This window comes from Pleurodeles waltl, chromosome 2_2, assembly GCF_031143425.1.
Source record: "Pleurodeles waltl isolate 20211129_DDA chromosome 2_2, aPleWal1.hap1.20221129, whole genome shotgun sequence".
Taxonomy (NCBI): domain Eukaryota; kingdom Metazoa; phylum Chordata; class Amphibia; order Caudata; family Salamandridae; genus Pleurodeles; species Pleurodeles waltl.
Window position 1 is genome coordinate 340977413 of NC_090439.1, and position 14751 is coordinate 340992163.

At 42.9% G+C, this 14751-nt stretch overlaps 1 protein-coding gene across 1 annotated transcript in view; it reads left to right on the forward strand.

The window, feature by feature from the left end:
• Positions 1-14751, forward strand: part of LOC138276099 (uncharacterized) — a 233974-nt gene that overhangs the window by 84423 nt on the left and 134800 nt on the right. The window lies entirely within an intron of this gene.

The following is a 14751-nucleotide window of genomic DNA, read 5'->3' on the forward strand; positions in this document are numbered from 1 at the left end:
ACACATTTCACGGTTGCTAAAGAGCAAAGCTCACAAACTTAGATAAGCAAGTGCCAGATAGGGCAGAACTTAGTGGTGTACCTTGTGCACAAGCTATGTCCTTATTTAGACTGTCAGATTCCAAGTTGGGGGCCTTTGAAAGACTTATAAGGTATTACCTCAACCAAACTTACATATAATTATTGACTGGCTGCCTAATTTCCAAGAATTAGCCTTATCTGGGTATTTAGACTGTAGAAAGCCTTCAGATTCAAGAAGACTCTAGCGCAAATGGTTGGCTTTATCTAGTGCACACTATTGCTTCAGACGAGTCTGCCATGTTGAAACAATGGAATATCTGGTCAGAAGACTTTAAGTTGTCCTCTTCTACATCCAGAGCATAACTAGCGGGTGATTGGAAAAGTAGGTGTAAGCAATGATAGAGACATTTCAGAGGTTCCTCCGTTAGCTGTTTGATTCAACCTGCATTATCCATGCAGACCATAAGCCATTTATGTAGTTAATGGGTACGTATGTACAGTTTTAGTTGGGAGTAATCAGAGTGTGTGTGTAAAAAAAAAAAAAAAAAAAGTGCACATGCATGTTTGCCTAAGTAATGGATGCGAGCATTTTTTAGATCTCAGCAGTCTGTAGGGTTATGGTCTTTGTGATGACATTCCAACTATCTGTCACAGTAGGGATACACTTATGACATGCTCTGGACTGTTATGATGACATTTAGTCTATCCTTGGCAAATGGAGGCTAATCTATGATATATTGTGGTGATTGTTGGCAACATATTGGCTATCCATAGCAGAACAATGGCCAATTCATGATTATATACGGTTTACATTTTCCGAACCAATTGTCCATAAAATAAGAGGTGTCTCCTTGATAAATTGTGAGCTTTGTTTTTGCTTATGGCATTCTTGCTATTCCTGTCATAATAGTGATCCATCCAATACATACTGCGGGCATTCTTGATGAAATTTTTGCTATTCCTGGCAGAATAAAAGCCCATGCATAGTATGCTTTTGGAATTCATAGTGACATTCTTCCTATTCCTGACAGGCTTGTGGTTCATCCAGGACATATTGTGGCCTTTTTTGGTGACAGTCCGACTTGACTTATTCAGTCTTTTTGGTGATATTCTCTCTAAGCCTCAGAAAATAGTGGCACATTATTGCTATATTGTGGGCGTTACCTACAACATGCCGACTGTCTTTCATAATTGCATCCCATCTCTGAGAGATGATCATTCTTGACAACATTCTGACATAAGGGTTTTCTTCCTAGGCATTTTATCATTGATTTTATCTGATGTGTAATGTTGGCTCTGTTGCAATAGTGTCTGTTAGAAATGTTGTCTTTGGCTGGCAGTCAGGTTACCCCATGTCAAAGCAAGGACCCTCACTCTAGTCAGGGCAAAGGAGAATCACACCCGGTTAACCCCCACTCATCCCCTTGGTAGCCTGGCACAACCAGCCAGGCTATAAAGTATTTGTACAAACATACGCAGTAATAGAGTGAAAACACTACAAAATGGACACCACACCAGTTTAGGTACTATTTATATAAATCAAACAAAACCAAAATGACAAAAATCCAACATACTCAAGTTAAAATAAGAATTTTCAAAAGATGGAAACGATGACTTTGCACAAAGTACCTGGTTTGCATCAAAAATAAAGCTGCACAGGCGAGCGTGCATTGGAAAAGTCAACTATGCATTGATTTCTTCATCACAAAGCAGACGTGAGCCGTTTCTTCTCTGGTCGGGTTGGCGATGCGTCGTTTTTTTCCATCGCAAGAGACTGACACATCGATTTCCGGACAGGGCACCTCAGATCCGCACAGTCGGGTTGACTTTGATGCCCAGGGAGCTCTTGTCTGCCAACTTCACCTCTTTAGTGCCCATGGACTGGATAGGACACCACTTAGCAGGGCAGGAGTCTCAGCAGAGAGTCCAGATGTTAGCTGAGGAAGTCTTTGATGGTCCAGAGACTTCAAAACAGCAGGCAAGCTCAGTTCAAGCCTTTGGAGACTCTTCACAAGCTGGAATATCCCACAAAGACCAGTCTTTGTCCCCTTTCACAGGCAGAAGAAACAACTGCAGGATAGCCCAACAAAGCACAGTCACAGGCAGGGGCAGCACTCTTTCTCAGCTCCTCAGCTCTTCTCCTTGGCAGAGGTTCCTCTTGGTTCTAGAAGTGATCTTGAAGTAATCTAAAGTATGGTGTTTTGGGTCCGCTACTTATACCCCTTTCTGCCTTTGAAGTAGGCAAACTTCAAAGGAAAGTCTCTGTTGTTCACAAGGTCCTTTCTTGCCCATGCCAGGCCCCAGACACACACCAGGGGGTTGGAGACTGCATTATGAGAGGGCAGGCACATGCCATTCAGGTGTAAGGGACATCTTCTCCCTTCACTCTAGCACAGATGGATCATCGGGATGTGCAGGCTACACCCCAGCTCCCTTTATCTCATTGTCTAGAGGGGATTCACAAACAGCCCAACTGTCAAACTGACCCAGACAGGACCCACAAACAGGCAGAGTCACAGAATGGTTTAAGCAAGAAAATGCATACTTTCTAAAAATGGCATTTTCAAACTAACAAACTAAAAAACAACTTTACTAAAAGATGTATTTTTAAATTGCGAGTTCAGAGACCGCAAACTCCAAATTTCTATCTGCTCTCAAAGGGAATCTGCACTTTAATAATATTTAAAGGCAGCCCCTATGTTAACCTATGAGAGAGCTAGGCCTTGCAACAGAGAAAACTGAAGTTAGTAGTATTTCACTATTAGGACATGTTACACATCAGTACATGTCTCACCTTTAAAACACATTGCACCCTGCCCATGTGTCTACCTAGGGCCTACTTTAGGGGTGCCTTACATGTATGAAAAGGGAAGGTTTAGGCCTGGCAAGTGGGTCCACTTGCCGAGTCGAATTGGCATTTGAAAACTGCACTTAGACACTGCAGTGACAGGTCTGAGCCATGTTTACACTGCTGCTCATGTAGGTGGCACAACCAGTGCTGCAGGCCCACTATGAGATTTTGATTTACAGGCCCAGGGCAATCTAATGCACTTTACTAGGAGCTTACTAGTAAATAAAATATGCCAATCATGGATAAACCAATCAACAATACAATTTACGCAGAGAGCATATGCACTTTGGCACTGGTTAGCAGTGGTAAAGTTCCCAGAGTCCTAAAGCCAACAAAAACAGGTCAGAAAAATAGGAGGAAGGAGGCAAAATGTTTAGGGATGACCCTGCAAAAAAGGGCCATTTTCAACAGTATCCATTCTTTACCGATTTTGGCTATTCTTGTCATAGTTTAAGTGATCCCTAACATGGTGGTGAAAATAGCTGGTAATAAATGGTCATGAAAGATAGTCTGTCCAGGTGTGGCAGTAGTGCATGTGAATGGTTGGTGGGAATGACAAGCCCCTTTTTTGGGTGCAGATTGAGAGGAAAACATGAAAATCTGATATTTTAGATCACAAATCCTGTTTCAATAGGTCTTCAAAACTCACACGTTTGTTTGTTGGAATTGAGATCAGTCATGCAAAACAAACTTAAGGGTCTGATCTACTAAGGGACAAGCCACAAAAGGTGGTTGTGTTGCTCACTGGCTTTTTGCAAGCAGTTTCTGGTTTTGCATGTTCTAAGTTTGGGGCACAAACTCTACAGTCTGACCTGCAGAATTACCTGCTTAATAAATATTAACTAGGCTGGTCGGCTATTTGTGACCCTCTGTGATTGACTACGAACTCTGGCACCCCTTGTTCTTAATTTTAATCTTTCCATTGATGAATTTCAACAGGCGCTAAACAAAAATTGAGTAGGCAAAGAAGTGGGGCCTAACTGTATTCCGTTTGACATGTTTAGAGATAACATAATTGTTTGGCCTCAAGTTCTAATAAATGTTTTGAATACAGTTAGTAGGGGTAGCTTCTCTTCTACTTGGTCAAAGACGGTGATTGTCCCCTTATTTTGAAATGGGAATAGATCTGACCCCCAGTCATATCGTTCAATCTCCTTGATAGAGAGTTCCGTAAAAACTTTGGGTGCTCTTGGAAAGATTGGAAACTTGGGATGAAGAACGGTCTGTCATCTAGGATCTATAGTTAGGATTTAGAAAGGGCCTAAGTACTCTAAACCAATGTTTACATTTGTAACTTATTAGAGGGGAAATGCACCAAAACCAGGAAATGTTTCTTTTTTTTTGGCTTTTATGTTTCTTAGCAGCACGTTTTACAGTGTTAACCACATTAAATTGTGGAAGATCATGAGCTCAATGGGTGATGCTGATCTCCACATAACACATTTGCTGAGCTATCTCCATCAGAATGTAAGCTCAAAAGTGTGGTTCAGCCCAGACGTGGAATGCACTAGTTATTTTCAAGGTCTGAGAGAAGAGGAGAAAGACAAGGTTGCGTCTTGGTCCTGATAGAGCGGTCCGTACTGATAATTTTACCTGTGTTCGGACGCTCTTTAGGCCGATGAATCTTTTGACTAAGTGGGAACTCTCTGTACTCTTAATCAATCAATTTCATTAAATCAATAATCAATAACGAACATAAGCAATACCTTGATCGACATAACACTTAACAATTAATCCAGAATACATTTCGGCGAACCCTTACCTTTCAGTCAGGAATAACCACACCAGTTTATTCAAAGTTAGTGAATTTTATTTCCCTATATTAACAAAGCTAGCACAATATAGATGTGTCTCAACACCAAATGATAAACATAAATGAACATTAATAACTGTCCATAACGTCGAAACAAGTGCAATCTATGTAGCATTTGAATCACAAGGCATTCGATAATAGCAATGCAAATCACTAATACGATAATCTGTAATGAACTAATTGTATACATTTAGTCAGCATAACAAGATCTCAAATTGCATCGTGCGACATATGGAATCCTCGTCTAACCTCAAATTAGCATCGGCATGTGGGACTTCATGCAAAAACAATTTAGCAACATTAATTTAGAAAAACTCCTAACTAGGGCTCTTATCAAAATCAGCAGTTGGTTACCTAAAAGAAACACAATGCAATTTTACAGTTTCCTTTCATATTTACCAATTACGATCAGCAATCAAGGAAGTCTTCGTCTCACAGGTACCGTTCTTCGGTCGGCATGGGTACCGTTTCGATCAGCATAGGACGGGGCAAAGGGGCAGGGGTGGACGGGGCAATTGCCTCACGGCGGCAAGGTAAAACTACTACTTCATGCAAAGGGACAAATCAAAGTTAAAGTTTCTAGGGCAAGAATCATCTAAAGTCTCTTTCTCTCGATTAGAGAAAGAATCTCTCAAAATGGCGTCGCAGCAAAGTGGGCCATAATAGCTACGAAGTCTACAAGATGGCGGGATGTCCAATAATGGAGAGAGAGAGTTTCCTCTCGTGCACCTGGGTTTTATAGACAACAGTTCAAATCCAGTAGGGTCTTCCATTGGAGGGTTCATAGGTTAGCTTCAAATTGTCCAATCAAAAACGACAGTTCTCAAGCCTTTACTTAAGCATACATTATCCTTGGAGATGGGTATGCAAGTTGCAACATAGTATACCAATTAGCTTACTTTCAGAGCTTCCATTGTCCGCACCTGCAGATCGACCTTGGAGTAAAGAGAAAATATGCCAGGCTGGCACGAAACCTTAAGATAAGCATGTGAACGGTTTCTGTGGAAAAGTACAGCTTCAAGCAAAAATACACGTTTATTAGCACAGTGGAAAAATACGAGCATCTAAACCGTGAGACCAGGCCACTAGGCCGAAGCCTCCGCTAAAGTCATGCTAAGCTAAAGCATTTCAAACAAGCAAATCATAGCACACGTTTACGATTATGTCGGATTAGTGCAGTTCTAATACACCACGTTATATAAAGCACGCTTATAAATGTTGGCAAACTACTCTGAGGGCACATTTTGTCCCCGTACAATCTTTATTAGTTCGGTTAAAGTCACACATGATTATTTCACACTACGTTTACGCATTAATAAATGTAAAGCCTTCATTTTCTGCTTCATCAATCCCTCCTCTGATGACTACTAGTCATCACACCAAACCATGCCCACAAATTTTATTCCATTAAAATTCTGTCAGTTCCCTTTTCCTTTTAATTCCCCTAGTTTGCGCTTTGTATTCTTCTGCCATCCTTTTCATTATTTTCTCTTCTTTTCTTCTTTTAATTCTTTCCATAATCATTATTATTCCCCTTTTTATTCCCCAAATTCCAAATATGCAAATTATAACTATTAATATTCCCTCTATTATTTTCAACAATATTCCATTCCAAATTCCCCCAATCCAATGTCCCACTGAAGCAAGTTCTTTTCCAACCTTCTCCCACACTCCTGGTTCTTTCAATTCCTTCAAATCTGCACTTTCTTTTGTTAGATTAGCAAGCATAGTTTTAATTTTCACACTGTTGTCGGGAATATATGTACAACAGTGGCGCGCACCAAGCATTTTGCAAACACCGCCATCCTTTGCTAAAAGAATGTCTAAAGCAAGCCTATTTTGAAGAGTCATAGCTCTTTCCGCTGCAAGTTCAGCATCTATCAGGATTATAGCACCTGAAAACTTTGTCAACATGTTATCCACTATAGTAGACAACTTTCTTATCTTGATGGAATTCAGCACAACTCCCAATGAAGGAATCATGGCTCCAAATATATCTCCTACCACAGCAGCTGCGGTCTCTCTTTTCTGGATACGATGGGATCCAGATGTCTTTTGAATCATCGATAGGTCATCCAGCTGATAAACCTTTGGGAACACTATACCCAAATAACATCTCCCCCACCATCCCTTTGGAAGACGATAATAGGCATTATACCCACAAATGTAATATACACCTGGAATGACAGGGTCAAGTCCGTTCATCATGAATGTCCATTTGGCCTTAAAGATAAACGTATGTTTACACTCACTTGCTCCTACAAAAATATTGTCATAATAGGATTCTCCTCGATATATACAAAATTTCCCTACATGCCAAGCATCTAAAGCTATTTTCCCTTGTGTCTTTATTGCAGCAAAATCATAATTATCTACTGAAGTCCTCTTATGTAGCTCTTTTTCTAATTTCGCCTTCATTTGTGCCCTTCTATCATCTGTGCGATCTAAAAAGCTTATTTCTATTGCAGAGAGCGAGCAGGTAAGGTTTTCCCTATGAGCGTGAGCCGTTTCAAAAGGTTGCATTGGCTCGAAAAATTCCCTCATTATTTTAGCATCCCAATCTTTAGCAATCTGGCTTAGCTGCGCTATTATAGGAACATATGCAAAGGTAACATCATAATTTGAGTAAAAATACTGTATGTTAGTTTGACCATAAAACCTAGACATTACTATACTACACGTAATCCCGTATGTAAGAGGCATGTGGTGATATGTCACCCCTTCCTTCACTGATGTCGGTATCTGTTTACACACATAACAATCTTTTGCATCCATAGTCTCAACATATTCTGTTAGCAAGCGATAGAAAACGTTATACGAAAGCTCCTTCCTATCATGCAAGAGCCTCTCATCTATTTCTAATCTTTTCAATGCGGTTAGTTCAGTGACAGTAACAGGAGCAATAGTAGAAGCCTCAATATTCTCATTCTCACCCTTTCCATGCATTCCAAGCACTATTGCCATTATTATTAGTACGCATGCAATTATCAAGCCTATACACACATATTTACAATATTTCTTTCTACTGTTTTGCGTCATGATCTATATAGAATCAGAGAGCTGGAAGCACCTATAAAAGAAACTATTTAGCAATTCAGTTACAAAGCTGAGCGAGCGCAATGTTCACACCGTCTTCTTCAAAAGGCCAGTCACTTATCGGTTAGCAGCATTTGTCTCAATTCGGCAATAACTCAGTCTTTATCGATTTAGCAAATGTCTCATCCGGTTTAACAATGTCTCAGCTAGTTGTTTGTTTCACGTTAGATTGTAGCAAGCAATATCATTTATTACCCTTTCAATCAACAGAGTCCATAAAACTTTTCTTTTCTATTGGTATCTCTTCTTCTTCTTCGTTCTCGATGCTTAGAGATACAAACTCGTCAGTCCAATCGTCATTGACTACATATGCCCATTCAGGACCGGAATATCTCCTGTTTGGTATCCTTTTCCTTTTCAATTTTACTTCTCTTTTGGATTCTGCTTCACTGGTACTTTCCTCTTTTGTCAAGTCTTTTTCTTCACTTGAGGATTGTTCCACAACAGTTACTTCCTTTCTTTTCTCTTTCACTTTTGGCCTTTCTCCGTCGTTCAAACCTTCTTTAGTCCTTTCTTTTATTGGTGATATACTTAGTCTTCTCTTTGCACCGTGTCCATTTGATGGACCTGCGATCTTTTCTGAGGAAGCTTGAACTTTTTCGTTCTGTTCTGCCTTGTCCCCTCCTTCTGGGGAATCAATCACATTCTCTTTTTCTTTTTCTGTATCGTCTGCTTCTGGGAAAGCCCTCCTCTGATCAGGCTCTCCTTCTTTTTCACCTCTTTCAAGCCCTTCGTCACCGTTACTTTCTTCAGACTCTTTATCACTTTCAGCTGCTTCAGGCTCCTTGTCACCTTCAGCTGCTTCAGGCTCTTTGCTACCCTCAGCTGCTTCCAGTTCTCTGTCACCTTCAGCTTCTTTGTCGCTGTCTGAACTTTCTCCTTGGTCTCCCCCAAGCGAGTTGGTCTCTTCGTCCTCAGAGAATATCTCTTTCTCTCCCGTTTCTGCCTGTTTGCTTTCAGTTCGGTTTTGCTCTGTCTCAGCACTGTTTTGTCAGGCACTGGCAGTTTCAGCGCTTCAACTTCTTCATCTGTGGGACACAACACCTTCTTTGTGTGACTGGCGTGAATCCAGTTGGGAACCCCCGCACACTTCACAGCGGTAGTTGTCGTCAGGATCACTTGGAAAGGGCCTTTCCAACGGGGTTCCAGACACGACTTTCTCACGTGCTTCTTTACCACGACCCAGTCACCTGCTTTCAGTGCGTGTCCTGGACCTTGGATCGGTGGCAAGGTGGTCGCTTCCACCTGGTGAGAGAAAGAGCGAACCACGTCAGCCAGACCCTTGCAGTAGTCTAACACCATATCATCTGTAATATTCAAAAGCGCATTTGCGGGAACTGCAGGAAGTCTCATAGCCCTGCCCATGAGAATTTCGTGCGGAGACAATCCAGTCTTTCTATCAGGGGTGTTCCTCATTGACATTAGCACTAAGGGCAATGCGTCAGGCCATTTCAAATTTGTCGATGCACATATTTTCGCCATTCTTGATTTCAGTGTACCATTCATCTGCTCCACCAGTCCTGAGGCTTCAGGGCGATAGCTACAGTGCAGCTTTTGCTCAATGTTCAGCGCTTCGCAAAGTAACTTTATCACCTCGTTATTGAAGTGACTTCCCCTATCTTATTCTAAAGAGATCGGGAATCCGAAACATGGTATCAACTCCCTCAACAATAGCTTCGCAACTGTAAGGCTGTCATTTCTACGTGTGGGGTATGCCTCAATCCAATGACTAAAAATGCACACAATCACCAACACATACTTTAGACCCCCATGCACAGGCATCTCAATGAAGTCCATCTGCATTCGACTAAAAGGCCCGCTTGCCCTACCAATGTGGCTCGCGTTTACAACTGTTCCCTTTCCTGGGTTCATCTGCTGGCAAGTGACACATCGATGGCAAACTTCTTCTGCAGCTTGACGAAATCTGGGGTTAAACCAATCAGTTTTGAACAATCTTATCATGGCATCTCTCCCTAGGTGAGCTTGCCCATGATAGAACCGCGCAAGCTGTGATAAGAGACTGTTTGGCAAAACAAATTTTCCCTCATGTGAAACCCATAACTCGTCTTGTCTCTTTATACATTGTGATTTAATCCAGGAATCTCTCTCATCTTCCCTGACGTTATTCTGCAGTGCTTTTAGTTAATCTATTGTATCTACGACCTTCAAGGCAAATGCTTCAGCTTGTTCTAGTTCTGGCTCACTTATTGAATTCCATTCATCTCTGAGTAATATACAGTTCAACGCACAAAATCTCGCGACTTGATCCGCATATGCATTTCCCAGAGAAACATAGTCCTGTCCTTTCGTGTGAGCACTACACTTTACCACTGCAACTTCAGCTGGCACTTGAATGGCGTGTAACAATTCCCTTATCCTTTCCCCGTTCGTCACTGGGGATCCTGAAGAAGTCAGGAAACCTCTCTGTGACCATAGTTGTCCAAAATCATGCACAATCCCAAACCCGTATTGACTATCAGTGTAAATGGTGACTTTCATCAATGCAGACAGTTGACATGCTCTGGTAAGGGCTACAAGTTCTGCTACTTGTGCAGAATAGACTCCTTGAAGCCATCCCGCTTCCAAGACCCCTGTTACAGTACATACAGCATATCCTGCTTTCAAAATCCCCATCCCGTCTCTTAGACATGAACCATCAACAAAAAGAATTTGGTCATTTTCATCAAGCTTAGTATCCTTAATGTCCGGTCGAGGTTTTGTGCAAAATTCAGTCACCTGAAGGCAGTCATGCTCGACGTCTTCAGTGTTCTCAATTTCAGCATTTTCTCCAGGGAGCAACGTTGCTGGATTCAACGTAGTGCACCTTTTCAGCTGCACATTCGGTGAGCCCAGAATTATCGTTTCATACCTTGTGAGTCTTGCTCCAGTCATGTGCTGCGTTCGGGAGCGGGTCAAAAGTATCTCGACTGAGTGAGGGACCATGACTGTTACTGGGTGTCCCATCACTATTCCTTCACTCTGAGTGAGGCTGATACCAACTGCTGCTACGGCGTGCAAACACCCTGGGAGTGCTGCTGCGACCGGATCCAAAGTAGCTGAAAAATACGCTACTGGTCTGTTTACGCCACCATGGGCTTGGGTCAAGACAGACAAAGAACATGCATCACGTTCATGACAAAACAATGTGAAAGGCTTTGTGTAGTCAGGCATACCTAAAGCTGGAGCCCTGCACATGCATTCTTTCAGTTCAACAAAAGCATCCATCTCATCTCCTTTCAGCTCAATTTCATCCAATGCATCCTTCTGGGTCAGTTTCAGTAGAGGCTTTGCTAGAGTCGAGAAGTTGGGAATCCACTGGCGACAATAACCCACCATTCCCAAAAACTTCCTCACCTCCTTCCTTGTCTTTGGTGGACTCATTTGGAGTATACTCGTTATTCTTTCCTTCATTATTCTCCTTGACCCTTTCTCTATCTGGTGACCCAAGTATTTCACTTTCTTCTGACAGAACTGTAATTTGGAAAGAGATACTTTATGTCCATTTCTGCCCAAATGATTCAACAGAGCAATGGTATCGGCTGTGCAGCCACTTTCTGTCTTTGATGCAACCAGTAGGTCATCAATGTACTGTACTAGGGTTGACTCGAATGGCAATTCTAATGCTTCCAGGTCTTTCTTTAGGATCTGATTGAATATTGACGGTGACTCAGAAAACCCTTGAGGAATTCGACACCAACTGTACACTCTGTCTAGGAATTTAAAACAAAAGAGGAATTGGCTGTCCTCATGAAGAGGCACCGAGAAGAACGCTTGTGACAAATTGATGACTGAGAACCACTCGGCATCGCAAGGGACCTGGAACATTATCACAGCTGGATTCGGTACTACTGGGCAGCATTTGACTATGATGTCATTTATTTTCCTCAAGTCCTGCACGAGTCGGACCTTTCCACTCGGCTTTATTAGTCCCATTATTGGCGAATTACATGGACTGCTTAACACTTCTTTCAGTACCCCCTGTTTTACAAATTCATCAATAAGATGAGCAACTTTCATGAGGGTGTCTTGTGGCATGTGGTATTGTGGGGTCTGGGGAAAGATTGCATTGGGCTTTACAGTCACCTTCACTGGTTCCACTCCTTTCATCAATCCCACCTCTTTCCCTGTCATATCCCACACTTCCTTTCCGACTGTCTCCCGTAATTCGGCTGGAATATCTTCTTCAGTTATCATCGGGAAAAGACAAATCAGAGGAAACTCTTCATCTACAGTTTCCATCTCATCCCCCTCTACACTGTCCTCTTCTTCCCCATCACTGCTCGTCTGTATTGTAATTCCTTCGTTCGAACACATGATCGAACAACCCAATTTGCACAATAGGTCTCTCCCTAACAGTGCTATCGGGCTTGAGTCACATACCACAAACTGATGTACCCCTTGATAGTTACCGATGCTGACTGGTACCGGATCTGTAATTGTGTTCGTCAGATGTCTGTTCGCTACTCCCACCACTTGAACTGTCCTCCCTGAGAGTGGCAAATTTGGTACTTCACTGCTCTTAACAGTTGAACGTGTGGCTCCCGTGTCAACCAAGAACGAGACACGATGACCCATTACTCTTCCCTCTACGTACGGACCCTTTTGATCAACTTCCAAGGATGCTGCAAGCACACAATCTCCTTCTTCTTCTGAACTTTCACTCTCCCATACATTGTTTATTCCACTCTCACTGTGTAATGGGAACTGTTGTACGGTGCCATTTGTACTCATTACCTGACCCGAGACCTGTGGAGGAACCATCACTTGCTGCTGACTCATTGGTGCCAAGGGTATTTGCATTTGCTGATTAGGTACCATAGGTAACTGCTGTTGCATTGGCTGCATTTGCGTCATCTGCATACGAGGCATCTGCATCTGCTGCGGCTGCATAGGTTGTAATCCCTGCAATTGATTTATGGTCTGAAAATTTGGGCTTGGACCTCTCATTTTCGGTCCTTTCATTGTCTGAAATGCATTGACATCATTGTTTTGCTGACCAACACCTACACCTACACCTGCACCTGCACCTTCCTGCACCACCATCGGGCACTCGCGTTTCCAATGACCTACGATTCCGCACACGTGACACGGCATCACCTTCTTCATTGCCTGCACACCCGTCACAACAGTGTTCAAATCCGGACCATTATTCACAAAACCTCCTCTGCCTCTGCCTCTGGCCTGTGACTGAAACGCCATGTTTCCCTGCAACTGCGACTGCGGTTGCGGTACCTGCTGTTGGAACCCTTGCATCCCTTGCAAACCTTGCAAACCTGTCTGAGCTGCCTTAAGCTGCATCATCATCACCTTCTCTTTCAGCTTTTTCTGTTTCACTTCAATCTCGTCGCTACAGTATTTCGCATAATTCAACACCTCGTCAATCGGTTTCGACTGCCAGCAAATCAAATGCGACTTTATCATCTGACTTATCTCTGGTCTCAGCCCTTCCACAAATCTGAAGACAAAATGGAGCATGTCCTTCGCCTCTATAGTTTCCGTCCCACTGTAGTTCTTAAATGCCTTCAACAACCTCTCATAGTAAATATGAATCGATTCTTTAGTCTCTTGGGCGGTTCGATCAATCTTCTGCCAATCCACATTTTTCGCGGGTACCTTAGTCTTCAAATGCTCAATCACCTTATAGTACAAGCTCATCACCATAGGTGATGGTGCACCCGTCTCCCTGTCTCTCTCTGGTTCACTTGTCGGCCAACCTACCGCTCTTTTGCAATCCTCCCACAAATCTGCCGGAACCACAATCTCAAAGAGAGTATTCAGGTCTTCCCAGAGACATTTTGCAAGCTTCACAAACCTGTCAGTCTGCTGATACCATTCAATCGGCTTCTCTCTTAGTTTGGGAAAATCGTCCGTAAAAGACTGAATATCGCTTCTGTGCCATGGTACATGTATTAATTTTCCCCCTGCTGTCTCCCTCATTGGTAACATGGTTACTGTCTCGCTGCTTTGTGGTCTTTTCTCATTATGCTCTGTAGCACTGTCCCTCCTCTTTTCCTTTCTCTTTACCCACCTGCTTTCCCACTTGTCTAGACACCTCCACACTTGGGCACTCTGCAGCAATTCTCTAAGGTGTGTCTTCATGCCTGCTGACCTCATGTGTTCAAAATCTGTGGTCCCAAAATCCAACCTGTAGCTTCTGCTCAAATGTTTCATCTTGTCTATGTCAACCCCGTTTCTGTCAGCTGCTTCCTGCAAGCTCTTATGTACCTTATTCACTTCCTTCGTAATCCTGGGACATAGATACCTCAGCTCTTCTTCCGTGTAGGACTCTAACCTATTCACACCCATAGTCCCTTCCACCAATTCTTGTGCTTCCATGTTCAACCTGACCCTATTCATATAGTATTCTCCTTTCCCACTGGCTGAATTTTGTGTAGAATTCAGACTGTTGAACCACTGTGTCAGCTGTTGTGCATTCAACCCCATCAGTGTAGCGTTCACATCGACTGCCATTGATGGTTGCGGCAACTTTTCAGTGTTCGATGTGAGAGGTATTATCAGTGGGGGACTCGACCTCACCAGCGTTGACTGAGCACATATGGGACTAAACTCCATCAAGGATCCAGATCCATTTGGCTGAACCGCTATCGGAGTTATCCCTGGAGTGTTTTCTATGCACCTTCTTTCTGTCCCATTCTGCAGCATTGGTCCCTGACTGCTCATACCTAAGTTAGGCTGACTATACAAAGGTACCGGTGGACCTACAGTAATGGGTAGTGATATCGCATCTGGGTTTTGTCCATTTCCCATGTTCTGAGGCATGGGTCATCATTGCCGGCATGCCCATCTGGCTCCCCGTCATCTGAGTATGTGCGTTTCCCCCTTGTATCTGCTTTTGAGGCATCAAAAACTGGGTTGATTCGGCTTATGACAATGTCTGGTTGTGACCATTCTGTCCTCCCCTTACGGTTGGATCTAGAATCATTCCTACACTGTTATCACTGTTGTAGTAC